Here is a 16,726-nt window from a genome sequence, read left to right on the forward strand (position 1 = left end):
TGAATATTTAATAAGTACAGGATAAATACATAGAGAGATAAATGCACCTTTTGTGAAACTGACAAAGTAATGGTTTAAATGTGAATATTTGAAAGCCTTATGGGAGTGATTGTTGTGATGTAAAAAATATTTAACTATCATGTCCAGAAAAGGTTGTATTCTACCTGTGAATAAAGTACTCATCACTTAAGAGATATTTAAATGAGATGTAAATTTAAATTTTTTATTTGGGTAGTGATAGAAAGCAGAGCTGGAGTTCTACACTGCTTGTTAGTGGAATTTACCTTCAGAAGAATGAAAACAAATTTTCATGCAAGTCAAACTAAATCTAAAATGATACTCATGCTGTCTAGACATTTTGCATTCCTGAGAATGTTACCACACTTTCACTTTCTTCCATATCTGGGTGTTTTGAGGATTTCTAATGCTACATACACACACACACACACCACCCTCAGGAGTGTTTGTACCTTATTTAATAATTCATGATTTAATATTCCATTTACACTTGGACTCTTTATTTACTTTTCATGTCATTACATAGGCTTCTAAATAGTTTCATAAGACAAATGTATTAGAAAATTAATGTTAAACTACATCGTTCACAATAACAGGCAAATGTAAAATTGGAATAAATTTCAAAATCACAAATAATTTTTTTATAAAAACTAACAAATAAACAAAAAAACACATTTCCTCTCAGCTCCCTCCGCCCCCTCACACCTTGTGATTGCTTTCTTCTCTCTCCCAAGTGGGACTGAGGTATCCTCAATTGGGCCCTAAGTTGTTTCTGAACTTTTTGAGTTCTGGGAGGGAAAGTGGATGAGAACAGGAAGGGGGGAACCTGATCTGATATTATTTGGGGTAAAAGGACTGAAATCCCTGAGGGTCAGAAGAAAAAAATGGAAACATGCAACCTCAGGAGGAAGAAGGTTGGGGGCAGGGACCCTCTAGAATGTACCAGAGACCTGGGAGGTTAGAGACTCTCAGGATCCAAAGGGAGGGATCTTTGATGAAATGTCCTACAGTGGGAAAAGGGAACTGGTAGATTCCACCTCCAGCAGAAAGACAGGGCGTCAAATGAGGAATGGGGTTGCCATCTCACAGTCAAATCTCTGACTCATAATTGTTCCTGTCTGAAAGAACTGCAGGGATGAAAATGGAGAGGAGCCTGAGGAAAACAAGGTCCAGTGACAGGCCCAAAGGAGAATCCAGCTCAAGGGGAGGTCCCAAGGCCTGACACCAGTCATGACTGCCCTCCAAAAGACCCAACAAGCAACTAAAAGAGTCAGATGCAGATATTTGCACCGAACCAATGGACAGAAGCCGCTGACCCCGAATGGTTGAATAAGGGGAAAGCTGTAAGAAACTAAGGAGGAGGGAGACCCTCTAGGAGGACCAGCAGTCTCAATTAACCTGGACTCCCCAGATCTCTCAGACACTGGACCACCAACCAGGCAGCATACACCAGCTGATATGAGACACCTATCACATATACATCAAAGGACTGCTGGGTATTTATGTAGTCAGAGAAGATGCACCTAACCCTCATGAAACTGCAGGCCCTATGAAATTTAATGATCTGGTGAGGTGGTGGGTGTGGGGTTGGGACATCCTCATGAATAAAGTGAGGCAGGGAGAAGGTATAGGATGAGGAGCAGTCTGAGGGTGGACCTGGAAGGGAATAAGATCTGGGATTTAAAATAAAAAAATGAATAAATAAGTAAATAAATAAATAATATGATAAAAAGGCAAAAAATAACAGATTAAGATTTTTTTCCAATTGTGTCGTTTTACATTTCAGAATTTTAGTAAGTTGGTTAGAACTTATTTCTGATTTGAATTGAAAGATTTTATTTTGAGAATTTAATCCATCCATTATTGTGTTTTGATTAAACCATTCCCTTATTCTTTCCCTCTGTCTCGGGTACAGAAGGTTATTATTGCCGTGTTGAAGCACTATATCATGTCCAAAGCATTTGGTGATGGTAGTGTGAATTTATTTAGCTTCTACCTTCATCCTTCATATTTCATTTCATCATCAAAGAAAGTAATGTCAGGGACTCAGTCTGTGCCAAGGAAGCATAGAACTTACTGGATTGCTCAGGGTTTGCTTAATATGATTTCTAATAGAACTCAGGACTATGGGTGCAGGGATGTCACTATCCACAACAGGCTGAATCCTTGACCAGGAAACACTAATTAAGAAAATCTATTTGAAAATCTAAGATGATCTATTGAAGATATTTTCTTAATATTAGTTCTCACATCTTAGATGACTTTAGCTTGGGTCAAGCTGGCATAAAACCATCCAACACACTATTCCAACTCCAAGCTATCCCTCTGCTACCATTTTCCCCCTAGAATTATATGTGCTTGTTTTGGAAACTGCTGATTCTGCTTAGTGCTGCATATACATACATACATACATACACACACACCACACACACACACGTGCACACGCGCACATACACATGAATGTTGCACCATCTACTTGAGTATGGGCAGACTACAAAACTTCATATATCCCAGAAGAAAACTAGGTCTGTCTACCCTAAATAGCCATTAATTGTCAAAAGCTCCTCAGCTACAGGAGCAAGTGCATGATTCCTTTGCCAATACATAGGGAAATGTTGCCTGGATTGATTGTGTGATGACATGTTTATGCCCAACAGGTTGCATGAGTTCATGGGCCAAAAATTATGTCATGCTATGAAGACACAACTTTGCCCCACTCATCCACCACTCCTTACAATCTGTCTGCCCCTTCTTCCACAATGTATTTTTTTTACACCCTACAGTAAAAAACTTTGATATGTCATGACTTATGTGCTAAGCTTTGCATAGTACCCTGTTATTTTACTGTTGACCAGTTGCATATCAATGCATAAGTCACTACCTAATGTAAAAAAAAAAAGAAGCCTCTCTTATGAGGGACGACATCCGAGTGACAGGTATATCTTTGAAGGGAACATGGTCATTGGTTAGTTCCCACACTGTGATTCCCGCACTGTAGATATCGGACTTGCGTCATAGCCCTGAAGATTCTGCTGGAGGACCTCTGGGCTGAGCCAAGGCAGGACCTTGATACTATATTTGGGGAAATCGTGGATTGCACTCTGCCACTGCCTGTGACTAATCATGCTAAAGTTGCTGTGTAAACCAGACAGGTCGACCTTCCCATCCATGGAGAACAGAATGTGGCTGGCCTTAACACTCCTGTGCACATAGCCCATGTGATGAATGTAGTCTAATGCCTTTAGCACCCCCTGCAGGATGTATGCAATTGCCAGTTCATTCATGCCATCCATGAAGTGTGTGCCAATGAGATCCTTTGCACAGCCATATTCCATAAGTGATGGGAAAACCCACAACTCACTGTCTGCGATTAAGGTGGCCGGATACAACACTATATTGGGATGGCTGAAGAGTTTAGAGACATGAAGCTCACCCTGCAAGAACATCACCATCTCATTAGAACAAGCTTCTAGGTTGATTCTCTGTACTGTCATATACTCTCCCGTCTGTTTGTACCTGGCTAAATTCACCATCATCAAGTCCTCAAACCCTTTGCCTCTGACTGTGAGCAGCTCATAACACCGCCCTTTGGCAGAAAGCTACTCATGATCTCTGGTTTGGAGAAGAATACTATGGACTCTGAGCTTGCCTCATTGGCCCTAATTTGCTCTGGTTTACTTACAAGAAAAGACATGAGTTCCTACTGTGTAGACCTACTTCCACTTCAAAACTTAAACCTGGTCTAGGAGTCAGAGCACAGTACCGACTCAGTCTTGGTGCTGCCTCCTCAGTTTTGTACGGGTTGCTGTGGAAGAAGTATGTAAATTGCCTTAGCATACAATCTTAATTAACTGGAGTATTTTTCTGTTGTACCTTTCAAAGCAATTACTTATCATTAATACTTATTTTATTCATAAAAAGAAAGTCTTTGATTTGGTCATTTGACTCTATGCTATATAATATGACATAATTGAGGCAAAGTACATTTAAAGTACACATCCTTGTGAACTTAGATCCAATTCCTAGAATTCTTTATAAATCTGATTGAAATATTATATTACAGGAATTCCTCATTTATGTATTCCAGAAAATATAATGGAAATGAGAACTAAGAAGGGATTTTCATATTATTCATCTCCTTTAATATGAGTAAGACTTCAGTGTTCAGAGATGATGTTGTGCACTGTGGTTTCAGATGCTCATTTCTATGCCCAGACATCTGGTTGCAATCTGGACTATGTCATGGTCAAGCATCTCTGGCCTTAATGTTATGTAAAAAAATTCTCTGACTTTTTACTGTTTAAGAAAGAAGCTGATCAGGCAATTAGCTGGGCAGAAGAGGATAGGACTTCTTATCCCAATCTGAGGGTGCCAAGAAAGGAGAGAGGGGAGGAAAGGAAGAAGTTCTGGAGAGATCGTTTGGATGTGCCATAAGTTTATGATGAAAGATGAGGACACACATGAATCAGAGCAAACCAGAGCAAGACTCAGATGCAGGTAAAGAAACACATTATGGGAGGTAGGCGTTCACACAGGGTTAGAATAGCTCAGAACTTGCCAAATTTAGAGCCAACATCCTGTTAATAAAAATACCAGGTCTTTGTTTCATTTGGGAGAGCTAAAACTGGCTTAAGTATACATAGAAATGCCTTCTTTTTACCTGGGAGCAAAAACAACTTAGAAAACCACCCAAGAATTACATTTACACTTCAACGACCAAGAAGCACTTCTTAATTTAATCTGCAAAGCAGCTATTAAGTTTAATCTTACCTAAGGCTCAAAATCATAGGACAATTCCTAATTTAAACAATGAAACAATTTTGACAAAAATTTGTTGTTGTTGTTGTTAGTTGCTTTATTTGTTTGTTTTACTTTGGAAAACATCATAGCAAACATTTCTGGAACTGGTTTCTGCAAGTTGAAATCATTCCACAGCATTTGTTTTGTTGGGGGAGGCAGTGTTCAGAGTTATATTATAGGATAATATAAGTATGAGGTCATTGAGTGGGCTTATTATGTAGGCATTGATAAGAAACCTTTGGTGGTTCCATTATGGCAGTGGAGAAGAACTGTTAGAATGGATATAAAAGTTTAGCTTATACCATCCAGGCTTGGTAAACAAAGGCTAGTTTCACATTGGTGAGGCTGAGAACTATGTAATTGCTCAGTACACAAGTTTGACTTCCTCAGCTGGTCTGAAAAAGTGGAAGATTCCAGGGAAGTTTCTGGCCCCAGCGTACCCTGGAAGCCTGAAGATGCTGGGTTCTGATATCATAGGAATGTAAATTTATGTCAGTGATATCTGTGGCACCAGCAACAGTTTAGATGCACTTGCAAACTTTTATTACAGTTTCCATTTTGTCTCAGTTACCATTAACATTGAAGACATCCCTTATCGGTTCAAAACACTTGTTCAAGAAAATCCCTCACAGACATTGAAAGATAAAACTTTGTAGAATAGATTATATATATATATACATACATACATATACATACATACATACATACATACATACTCTTTTGTTCTCTTGTTCTAGATAACACTGTGTTTGGGATTTATCTGGTTCTATATATTCAAATGCTAATTTCTGTACCCCAAGTTCTGGTTGCCCCCAGACAAGTGAATTCCCATTTCCACATATACAGTCTTTGTTTTGTCAACTTTGTTCTCAAATGTAAAGCTATTTGTTTAAGGGTCTGAGAATTGCTGAAGGAAGACCCCAGACTCAGATAGTATGCAAGGACAAAGAGCATATATTCTGCCAAAACAAACAGAATGCAGGGAATCAACCATTCTTCAAAATGGAAAACCCAGAAATACAAACAGAGATCTTTATATAGGGACCCATGGGAACTCTCTAGAAGGAATAGGTAATCTAAAATTTCATTGGTGGGTGCTATGAGGTCACAGATGATCCATGATCTGCATTCCTCTGTCATGAATGTCAAACCATAGGATGAGATAGGGATGCCCAGCATATGTGTCCCATTCTGAGATATTTCCCCATTTTTATGTTGATCCCAGAATGTTTTGGGGGATGGATATAACCTTGTTTCTGGATTTTATTTTCTGTTTCTGGAGCTATCACCTTTTGGCCTAGTTCCTGTGACTTATAGACAGTTATTGTAGCTGGTGTTTATGGCCTTTTCTAAATCAAGCCTGGTTTGTAAATGGAATCATATAGTGCTTATGTCATTCTTTCATTTATTAAATAAAAAGTGGCTACAGAGAATTATTGGTGAGAATACAGGTAGTCAGATATTCAGTTACCTGGCTGAGGGTCATAGATATTGACCACAAGGACAGAGAGAGAGAGAAGAAAGTAGAAGGACAGAGAAAAGGGGGGGGGGGTGACATAGACTTCTCTGAATAGAGATGGGCCAAGTACATGTGGCCGGGAGAAGTGCTCCCCGAGGACAGAATGATGAAGTAGAAGTAACTCTGGGCAGGACCTAAATAGCAAGCACGTGAGGAGCACACCTGGGAAAATAACAGTCTATCATATAGAAAAAATAGACTAGGAATAATTCACCCAGTGATTATGCTAAAAAGGAGAAACATTTTCATAGGACTCTGCTTCAGTCTGGAGGGGGTGGTGCTGGCCAGGTATCATTAATAACTAAGGGAGCTTATTAAAGCCCCTTTACATCATGAATATCAGGGACTGTGGTACTGGAGATGTGGTTTTGCTCTCTGGCCACCTTTCTGATTAACCCAAGCTTCAGTGGAAAATTTTCTGTGGTGTTAATGTCTTTTAAAATAGGTAAAACAACCTGGATGTTTTTCTGTCTTGAAATTTTCTCTGCCATTATGCTATTCTATGTAAAGCTAACTTCAGGCAGATTCTCTGGGTATGGAAAGAGTGTCACCAGGTTCTTGAAGAAAAGAATTATATGAAAAACCTTAGTCTAGTTCTTCGTAGAGTCTGACATGTCATGAGCTGGGCCAAAACTAGAAGAAAGGTTGTACAATTTCACATATTCACGACAGACTCTTCCCTGTAAGTATTGCTGTTCCGTTTCATGGGTGATTCGATTTAGGCAAGGTGCAAGGGCCTTTGTAGTTCTATGTTTACTCACTCCCACAACACAATGCATCTTCTTGCCTGTGCCACAGATGGGTTCAGCTGTTGTTACCTCTCATGTTTAAGGTAAACCAGTACAGTCTAACAAGGTGACCCAGAGGTTAAGAGCACTTAGTGCTTTTGCACCATCACCCACATGATGATTCACTATCTTTCCTGAATCTACTTGCACTGAAATCTATGCCTCTTCGCATCCCTGTGGACACTAGGTATGCATGCATTTAGCAAACATATACACGGGAACCAGAGTTATATACACAAAATAATTAATCCAAAAATTAAAAATGAATCAAAACCTAAAAGACAACTCATAGCATGAAGATATATTACTAATAATTTTGATTTAAAAAAAAACACCCTTTAAAATGGAAGCTTTGGAAGTTTCCCACTAATGGTTGGATACCATCTTTTTTATCCTATACAGGGGAGATAATCACTTTTTGACAATTAGCATTGAAGATATGAATATTTTAACCTACAATAGTGAAGTCTCGAATGTATCCCATTAACTTCCTTTCTTGATGGTTCAAAGTTATTTTTGAAATTCTAGCAATCACTTGCCTTATTCTTTGTATTTTGCCAGGTGTATGTGTGTGTGTGCATGTGTGCATGCCTGCAGTTTGGGTTGTGATATTGTGAACTTACAATGCTATCTACAACATAGCAAAAGTAAGGATGATCTTACTTTTTATTTGACATAGAATACTGCTTCTCTTCTCATTAATGTCAGTAAACAAAAGCAGTTAGTAATTTAATTTTTAAATAACTTTTGATATTTTTAAAATACAACCACACTTGCTTTGAGATGGGGATGTTTCTTTTCTCTTCCAATGTATCACTTACTTTGGAAAAGTTGACTTAAATACTCTTGTTTTTGGTTTACTAAACAAAATACTCAGATTTTTTTTTGTTAATTAATCTTTTCTGAAAATTTCTGTAGGCTTTAGTTGACTAATGCACAAAAAAAAATGAAAGTGAGGACCAATGATGTGAGTATATAGTGTTAATATGAGGATAATTATCCATATGAAGACATAAACTACAACCCTCATGGAGAATAATTCCCACTTTGTTTTTGAGCTCTGTAGTAGAATGTCCTCAGTGCTGAAAAGGTTTATGTGATGTTCTTACAAATGTGACAGAAAAATTCCATGGAAAATCATCAATGACACAATAAAGCAGCTCTTCAGCTTCATTTTTGTATTTTTGAGACCATACAACCTTAAGAACTTCTTTTTTACCAAAAGAAAAGTTTTCTACTAAATAATGATTAAGATTTAAGTGTATTAATAAATTTTCATTTTCTATGCATTATTTTTCTTTTGCTAATTTGTGATTTGTTTACTCTAATTTTCTTCATTTTTAATTAGTTGATGAATCTATCCTTGTTATAGCAAAGATTTATGTTTTTAAAAATTTATTTTCAACTTTTATGATAAATTACATAAACATGAAAAACTCACATAAATATCTCCATTGTCCTTTCTCAATTTGAAGGACCATAATTTTTAGAGAATTTTTTTCCTCACTTGATAATAAAAGTGGATGTCTTAATATTCGTGGTTGTGCTGTTTCTAAATGTTGTTCTATGAAATTGTTCTCAAATTGTTTAGAAATCAGTTATTGTGAGCAGAATGAAAATAATTTTCTTTACTTACTGCATGCATTTAGGTATTTTTGGAACTATGCATCCGACTGAAGCACTGTCATGTGCTTGCTAGGAAATAGTGCTATGGTGTCCCCACATCCCCCGATTTTATTTTATTTCACATTTTATTTAACTTTTTTGTCTACTTCATCAAAGCAACCTGACAGCGAGGCTCAGGACATCACAGTAATATGTTGCTTCCTTCATTGTTAAACAGCGACCAATGTGTAGTGAAGTGCTCACTTCCTTGTGTCCTTTGTTACATCTGCCAAAATATTTTTTTGTGTTTGTTTAATAAAAAATAAAAACTGAATAAAATTTGGCCAAAACATAGTGCGTCTCTCTTTTTCTCTCAGTTTATCATATAGATAATAATATATGTATTTAAATATCTATAGGTACACATGTACATGTATGAATATTTATATATGTATATTTAATGTGACTTTCTCTTTTTAAAAGAATATACACACTTGTGGGTGTAGAGGGTTATGGATGTACTTGTTGTGTTGTCTAGGTATGCCGTAGAGCATGCACAGAGGTCAGAAGACAACTTACAGGAATCTTTCCTTCCAGTATTTGGGTCCCGGAGGGATCATACTCAGGTCATCAGTCATTGAGAAAAGTGCCTTTGCCTGCTGAGATTGTTAGAATGCTATGTAATTTTAAAAGCTTTTCTTGCTTTGTACTTAGATCATAAAATTTTTGAGAAACAACAGTAAAATATTTTTCATTTGAAATTACCATAGAATTCCTGATTGTTTTTATTTAGATCCCATCATTGTGAAATTGATGTTAACTTATAATTAATCGTAATAAAGAAGACTATTAATAATATTTACCATCAAAGTAAGAGTAGATGAGTGTGGCAGCACATTCCTGTACCTATAACACATGAGAACAGAGGTATCAAGAGCACAGAGTCATCTTCAGCTGCATAATGTATCAGATGCCAATATTTAAAAAAAAAAAAAAACTGTGAAAAACAAATGAATAATAATGATAAAAATCCTAAATTATAATGTCAAAGCTAAGAATCCAAAGAAGGAGAAGTCTACCACTACAATGACAGCCACGATGTTTTGATGTTTTGTAGCGTGAAGTGCAGCATCTAATTCTCTAACAAATTCCATTTGTCTTAAAAGAGATGTTAAAAGCAGCTCAGCAGGAACATGGGGAGGTAGCTTCATCTAATCACTGCAGGGAAGATCTAGGAGAGCAGAAAAGGGGCAGAGGTTGATCCAGTTACTATATCTCCTGCCCCAAGCAGAACGGGGAACAATATTAGTGTAGCACTGAAAACTGATTCCTACTTTCTAGCCAAAAGCTTTCCAGAGAATATAGCAAGCTAGAGAACAGGAAGGAGAGTTCTTATGGGCTTTGATTACATAGTCCCTTAAAATGTATAGTTTCCTGGACTTTGATTATATTTTCTATACTTTAAAATTTTTACTTTTTCTTTTTCTGTATTATAGAATAAATATTTTACAAATGATCCCCAAAATACGTTTCTTTCTTGTGTGTACTTTCCCTTTTGGTACCTACAGAGTTCATTGTCATTATTTCTCTTGTTTTGTAGTTTACATTTAGGATAATCTGGTTAACACGTTCGAAATGCTATCAATTGTCAGGTCTTAATTAACAAGGACCTTTCAGTAATTCTGTTCCTTTCTGAATTGCACAATGTGTGCAGGATTAAAAGTGTGACTCATTCCTTAACATCACATTCACAAATGAAAAATAGCTAAAGGCCAGGAGAGAGGCAGAAATGATCAGTTTCACTGTGAAACTAAATATTTTTTACCTATAGGAAGCCATCCTATTTCTTGCTTGAGGGAATTGAATACACTGTAACATAATGTAATCTTTAGAGGCATAATGGCACCGAGCTGTCTTTGAATACAATGTGCCAATTTTGACATTGACAAATTGCACAAGGGCTGATGGAATGTAAATGGAAACCACAAACCTACCATTCCCACAGACCTTTAGGTTCCTTGGAATCCAAGGCAGTCAAGTCATTTTCATGCTTGCACTTGTGAAAGATTTTTAAACTTTTAAAAAGAGAACTGACCTTTGTATTACTTAGGTCAAACTAAAAGAAGTGCTACATTACAACAATATGAGCTAACCAGTACCCCCAGAGCTCGTGTCTCTAGCTGCATATGTAGCAGAAGATGGCCTAGTTGGCCATCACTGGGAAGAGAGGAACCTTGGTCTAGCAAACTTTATATGCCCCAGTACAGAAGAAAGCCAGGGCCAAGAAGTAGGAGTGGGTGGGTAGGAGAGCAGGGCAGCGGGGGGAGGGTATAGGGAACTTTTGGGATAGCACTTGAAACATAAATAAAGAAAATATTCCCCCAAAAAAGAACTGAGATGTAAACTGAACAAACAGACGAACAACCACAACTCTCATAAGCATCATCACCGCCACAAGAACAACAACGTTTACGGATCAGTGTCACACATGTCTGTGTCTCTGCCCTCTGGTTTCTGAACCCTTTATGATTTCCTAGCATCTAACTTGGTGCATTATAGAATCATCAATGGTTTTGTTTATGTAAAAATGTGTTTGACTTACTTTATTCATTTTTAGAAATTTATACAATGTATTTGACTTATTTACCATCCTTAGTTCCTTTATCATTCTCTGAAGCCTCACATTCCTTGCCACCTAAATAGTTTACCTTTTTTATTTTTTATTACTTTTTTGCTTTTCCTTCTATGTTTCTTTTCAATTAAAGTAGAATTTATATTAATATTCTTATGAGGATGTCTTTTTTTCCAAAAACCCTTAAACCTTTCCATACAAAATTATTTCTACATTTAGAAAATACTTTTAGGAAACTCATATTGACAATCCAATATAATTTTTTACACAAAAGGCAATGTCAGGATTTAATTTATTTGAAAATAATGTTTTGGGGTATGGAAAAGTATATAGGCTTCAGCAAAGCAGATGAGTTTTTATTTAAATAAACATTTAAATATCAAGAAAAGTTTAAAATTTACACCTGGACTCTGTTCTATGTTATAAAAGACCCTTGAACTTGAGACTTGCCCTAGATTATGGTTAATATACTCAGTGTTATGACATTTTCCTGGAGAAAACAGATTTTCCTATTACATCAGGAATCAATTGCAAAAAGCTTTTCTTAAAGCTACAGGTAGAATATTTTACCTACTTGCTTTTCTCTATGTTGATATTTTGGCTGGCATTAGCTTGATCAGGCCGTGTTCATGCTGTCAGAATCTCTAAGAGTTCAGATATGCATCAGCTCCTCCTTAATAAAAGATACTGGTTCCTTAGATCATCCATTCTACCCTGAGTCTCATTTTCTTCCCACATAGATTTGATGTAATTATAATCTATGGAAAACATATCATTATAAAATGCAGCAAAATAAAAACAATGGTACATGATATGTGAATATCAATAAAAATAATCATTATCGATTCCTAAGAGTGAGATATTCCTGGGAAAAGAACTTCCAGATTTACAAAAATATAAAAGAAGCTTCTAGAAAAGGAAAAGCAGGACGCTTTGAAGATGTCAATTCTCCATAATTAAATTTGAGGCTTCAATACTCATAAGATCAATACTGCTACAAATCTGTTTTTGAACTTGTCAAGACAACTCTCAAAGGTTGTCATGAAGTAAATAACTGTAAGAACAAACAGTTCTGTGGTATAATTGGCAGAAGCAAGTTTTCCTTCACACACACATCTTGGAAGTTTATAAAGTCCAAAAACAAATGTATCAGAGAAAGATAATTAAGGAACTGGCTGTAATTTAAGAAAATGGATAAATAAATTAGTAAGGAACGACTTAAATATACACACTAAGAAAAAGTACAATTGTTGCTGGTCAAGAAGAATAGCTGCATTTAGAATAAAAACAGATCAACATCTGTCATCTTACACAAAGCTAAACTGCAAATAGATCAAGAAGCTCAGTGTAACACTGGATAACCTGAATCTGACACAAAAGAAATAATCTTGAATTTATTGGCACACAAAATGATTTTTGAACAGAACTCTAATAGAATAGAAATTAAGGCAAAAAATAAATTGTGTCCTGAATGTAACAAGCTTCTTAAAATACAGGACATTATCATTTGAGCAAAGAGACAAACTAAATATAGAATGAAACATTTATATGATCTAAATCAAACCTAAACAGTAAGTGAAAAAAATATTTCAAGTTTAAAAATACAGTATACAATGAGGAGATGGTTTTCAAAATATCAAACACAGCTGACAAACGTAAAAATATTCAATACCCTTAGCAGTCAAGGAAATACAACTTAAAATTACTGTGAGAATTGTCTTACCATGGTCATGTTGGCGAAGATCAATAAAACAAATTTCATGACATATGTCATTTAATATACAACTTAATATAACAGTATGATAGCATCAAATGGCAACAGCATTGGAAGCAGGAGTATTAATACACGGCAAATGGAAATGCACATTAGTACAGCCATTATGATAATGGGTATGCAGGTTCCTCAAAAAAAAGATGAAAGGAGCTCTACCATGCAATACAGATATGTTACTCTTGGGCACATACCCAAAGCACCATCCATGTCCTAATGGAGATACTTGTTCATCCATGTTCATTGGTGGTTTTTTCTGCACTGATATTAAGAATAGCTTAAGTGAATATTTTAATGAAAATTAAAATTATGAAATTTGCCATTTTTGGGTGGAACTAGAAGATGTCACACAGTGTGACATAACTCACACCCAGATAGACAGACATCGCATGTTTTCATTTAGAAGTGGATAATAGCTTTCAAGCTTTAGAAACATATTTAATTAAGGATGTCTGCAAAGGTAAAGTAGCTACTAATGGATCAGGAGGGGAAAATATGTTCCATGTAATGGAAACTAAAATACAGTGCTACAATGTGATGTATTTAAAATTATAACAGGAAAATTAAATTTGTAGTAAGATGAGAAGGTCAACTATAAGAAGAAATTTGGAGAAAAATAACTAATATTTAAGACCTTTAGAATTGCATTTGCAAACCTAACACTGTAGAATTTGCTAAAATATATAAAAAAATGAACGGACTTTAAATGGAATTATCATATAATGGGAAAAATAATATCCTCCCTAGATATCATAATCTATGAAATAAAACACACAATATTAGCAATAAGATGAATCTTTTTTAGTTGTGGGCCAAAGAGGTCTTCTAGACCCCATAGCAAATATTTCAGGCTTTTCCTTGTTGAAGACACCATATATTTATGTCATTGAAAATGAAGAAATTGAGCTGATAATCAACTGGACACCTCACTCTCATTGTCTAGTGTTCAAATTTCAGATGAGTTCTATATATGGCATCATAGACCTGATCTATAATAGACCTGAATGATAGATGCACTGGTATAATAGGGACACAAAGGCTATTGAAGGTAAAAGCACTTTCTGATTGTATTTAAGTCCAAACATATCAGACAGTACCCACAGTGAGCCCAGGAACCAGAGAGTAGAAGAGTAAAAGGCATTACAGGAAAACCCATGACTTCTATTTTGATGAATGAACATAGCATTAAGTGACTTCTAGTGATATTTTGATATACCCATTGATCATCATTTTGCTTATCAAAAAATCTTTTTCTTGAAGTAGATGGTGATTAATAAGGAGACTACAGAAAGCATGGAAGAATTCTTGGGTCATTCTGACAAAAAAGGGGTATCTCTATCACTTGCATACCTGCATGGTTCTGCGATCTATGAGAAAGAGGAGGTGGAAAGCTTTTAAGAGGAAGAAGTGATGGATGACCCAAGAGAAAACACTGGTTTTCTTCCAAACATAGTATAGCAGATGCACACATGAGCTCACAGAGACTGTCATAGCATCTACAAACCTGCACATACATAATCTACACAAAATTAAGCATGAAGAGAAAGAACTAGACACAATCGCTTAGCTTCGAAGCCGTTTATATTTCACCTCTGTGGGGACAGGAAAGATCAGTTGTCTTCAGTGGAGTGACATTTATTTATATTATCCATACTCCACAGAGTGAAGTGCAGGAACATTTGGCCAGTATAAATCAGACTCCATGGATTTTTTTTTTTAGCTTATTTCTTTTGTCAGTTTTGTTTGTTTGTTTGTTTGTTTGTTTGTTTTGTTTTGTAAAAGAGGAAGAGTATAAAGTTGAATGTAGGAGTTGAGGGAGGTTTTAAGAGGAGTTAAAAGAGATGAAAGATGTATGAAATATTCGAAAAGTAAACATACAGAATTAAGAAAAAAAAGAAACCCTTTAAATAAATATATTCTGAAAATTAATAGATCAATGTGTACTGGCTAGTTTTGTGTCAGCTTGACACAGGCTGGAGTTATCACAGAGAAAGGAGCTTCAGTTGAGGAAATGCTTCCACGAGATCCAGCTGTAAGGCATTTTCTCAATTAGTGATCAAGGGAGAGGTCCCCTTGTGGGTGATGCCATCTTTGGGCTGGTAGTCTTGGTTCTATAAGAGAGCAAGCTGAGCAAGCCAGGGGAAGCAAGCCAGTGAAGAACATCCCACTATAGCCTCTGCATCAGCTCCTGCTTCCTGACCTGCTTGAGTTCCAGTCCTGACTTCCTTTGGTGATGAACAGCAATATGGGAAGTATAAGCTGAATAAACCCTTTCCTCCCCAACTTGCTTCTTAGTCATGATGTTTGTACAGGAATAGAAACCCTGACTAAGACACAATATATTCCTAGATATTTATGTTTGGTTTTCTGTATACAGATATAAATATTCATAACAACAATGTTTCCACTAAGTTCTAAATATGTATTTTGGGCCTATAAACCACATCTGAAGTGGAATGTCCAAATATATCAACCCTTTTTACCAGACAACTTTTCCTCTGATGTTCCCTATCAGAGATAATATCACCACAATCCTTCAAGCTGTCAAAGTCTAAAATATTTTTGATGTTTGATGAATATAGTTTGTCTCTGTTGGTTTAATATTTTTCTTTTCAACATGTCTTTTATATATCTACCAATGAAAATTGTACTGAAGTAATAAGACTCACATCAAGAGATGGTCAAATATTTGTGATTGACAGCAGAGGTAATCTCTGCTGATTCTGCTTGAAGTTGTTTACAGCCATGTGAGGGGTACATCACATAGATTTGTCCACAGAAACTGTTGGCAGAAGTTGATTGAATTACTAAGATATTTCTAGGTCAAATTCACTGGATAATTTTGGAGTTGATGGTATCGTTCATTTCTAGCCTCCACTAAATACGTTATTTTACAAACTACTTTATTGCATTCAAACAATTTCATAGACTCTTGCTTGAGGAAATGCTCACACAAAGGACCACCATCTGTTATGAAGAGTTAAATATGTTTGCATTGTTTTCCTTCAATAAAATTAGAACATAAAAGTATTTTAACAGCTTAACTATTTCTTTCTAATAAGTACTTGTTTTAAAAGAAAATCTTAGTTTTAAAATAAAAATAAAATAATTGTTTTGTGCTTTTTTTGAAAACAGGTTCTTCTTTAGTATAATACATCCCATCTACTGCTTTCCCTCCCCCTTCCCTCCCCTCCCCTCATCACCCCTTCCCCTCTTCCTCTCTCCCTCCCTCTTCCTTACCCTTTCTCTGCACAATGTCTGGTTGTGGTTCTCTGCACCCACTCTGATCTGCTGCCAAAGGAAGTCCATCGGATGACAACAGAACTGCAAAAGGTTGATAGCATAGAAGAAGAAGCATTAGGAACCATTTCATTTAGTATTTTTGTTGTTGTCAATCATGTTCGTTCTACCTTAGGACTCTGGCCTATCCATCCAGGTTCTGGTTCAAGTTCAAGCAACATTGTTTGGATACTCCCTCAGGTTGTTCCCTACAATTGCTCTTGTATATCTTGCAGGAAGTTCATATTGTAAGTGGAAGGTTTTTTTGTGGCTGGGCTGGTGTCCAGATTTCTCTTTCTGCAGGCTGAAGAATA

General features: G+C 36.2%; 1 pseudogene; it reads right to left on the bottom strand.

Annotated features, from left to right (window-relative positions):
* Positions 1–2,895: 2,895 nt before the first annotated feature.
* On the bottom strand, positions 2,896–3,712 carry LOC110294855 (annotated as a pseudogene).
* Between the last annotated feature and the right edge of the window lie 13,014 nt (positions 3,713–16,726).

This window comes from Mus caroli, chromosome 5 (assembly GCF_900094665.2).
Source record: "Mus caroli chromosome 5, CAROLI_EIJ_v1.1, whole genome shotgun sequence".
Taxonomy (NCBI): Eukaryota; Metazoa; Chordata; class Mammalia; order Rodentia; family Muridae; genus Mus; species Mus caroli.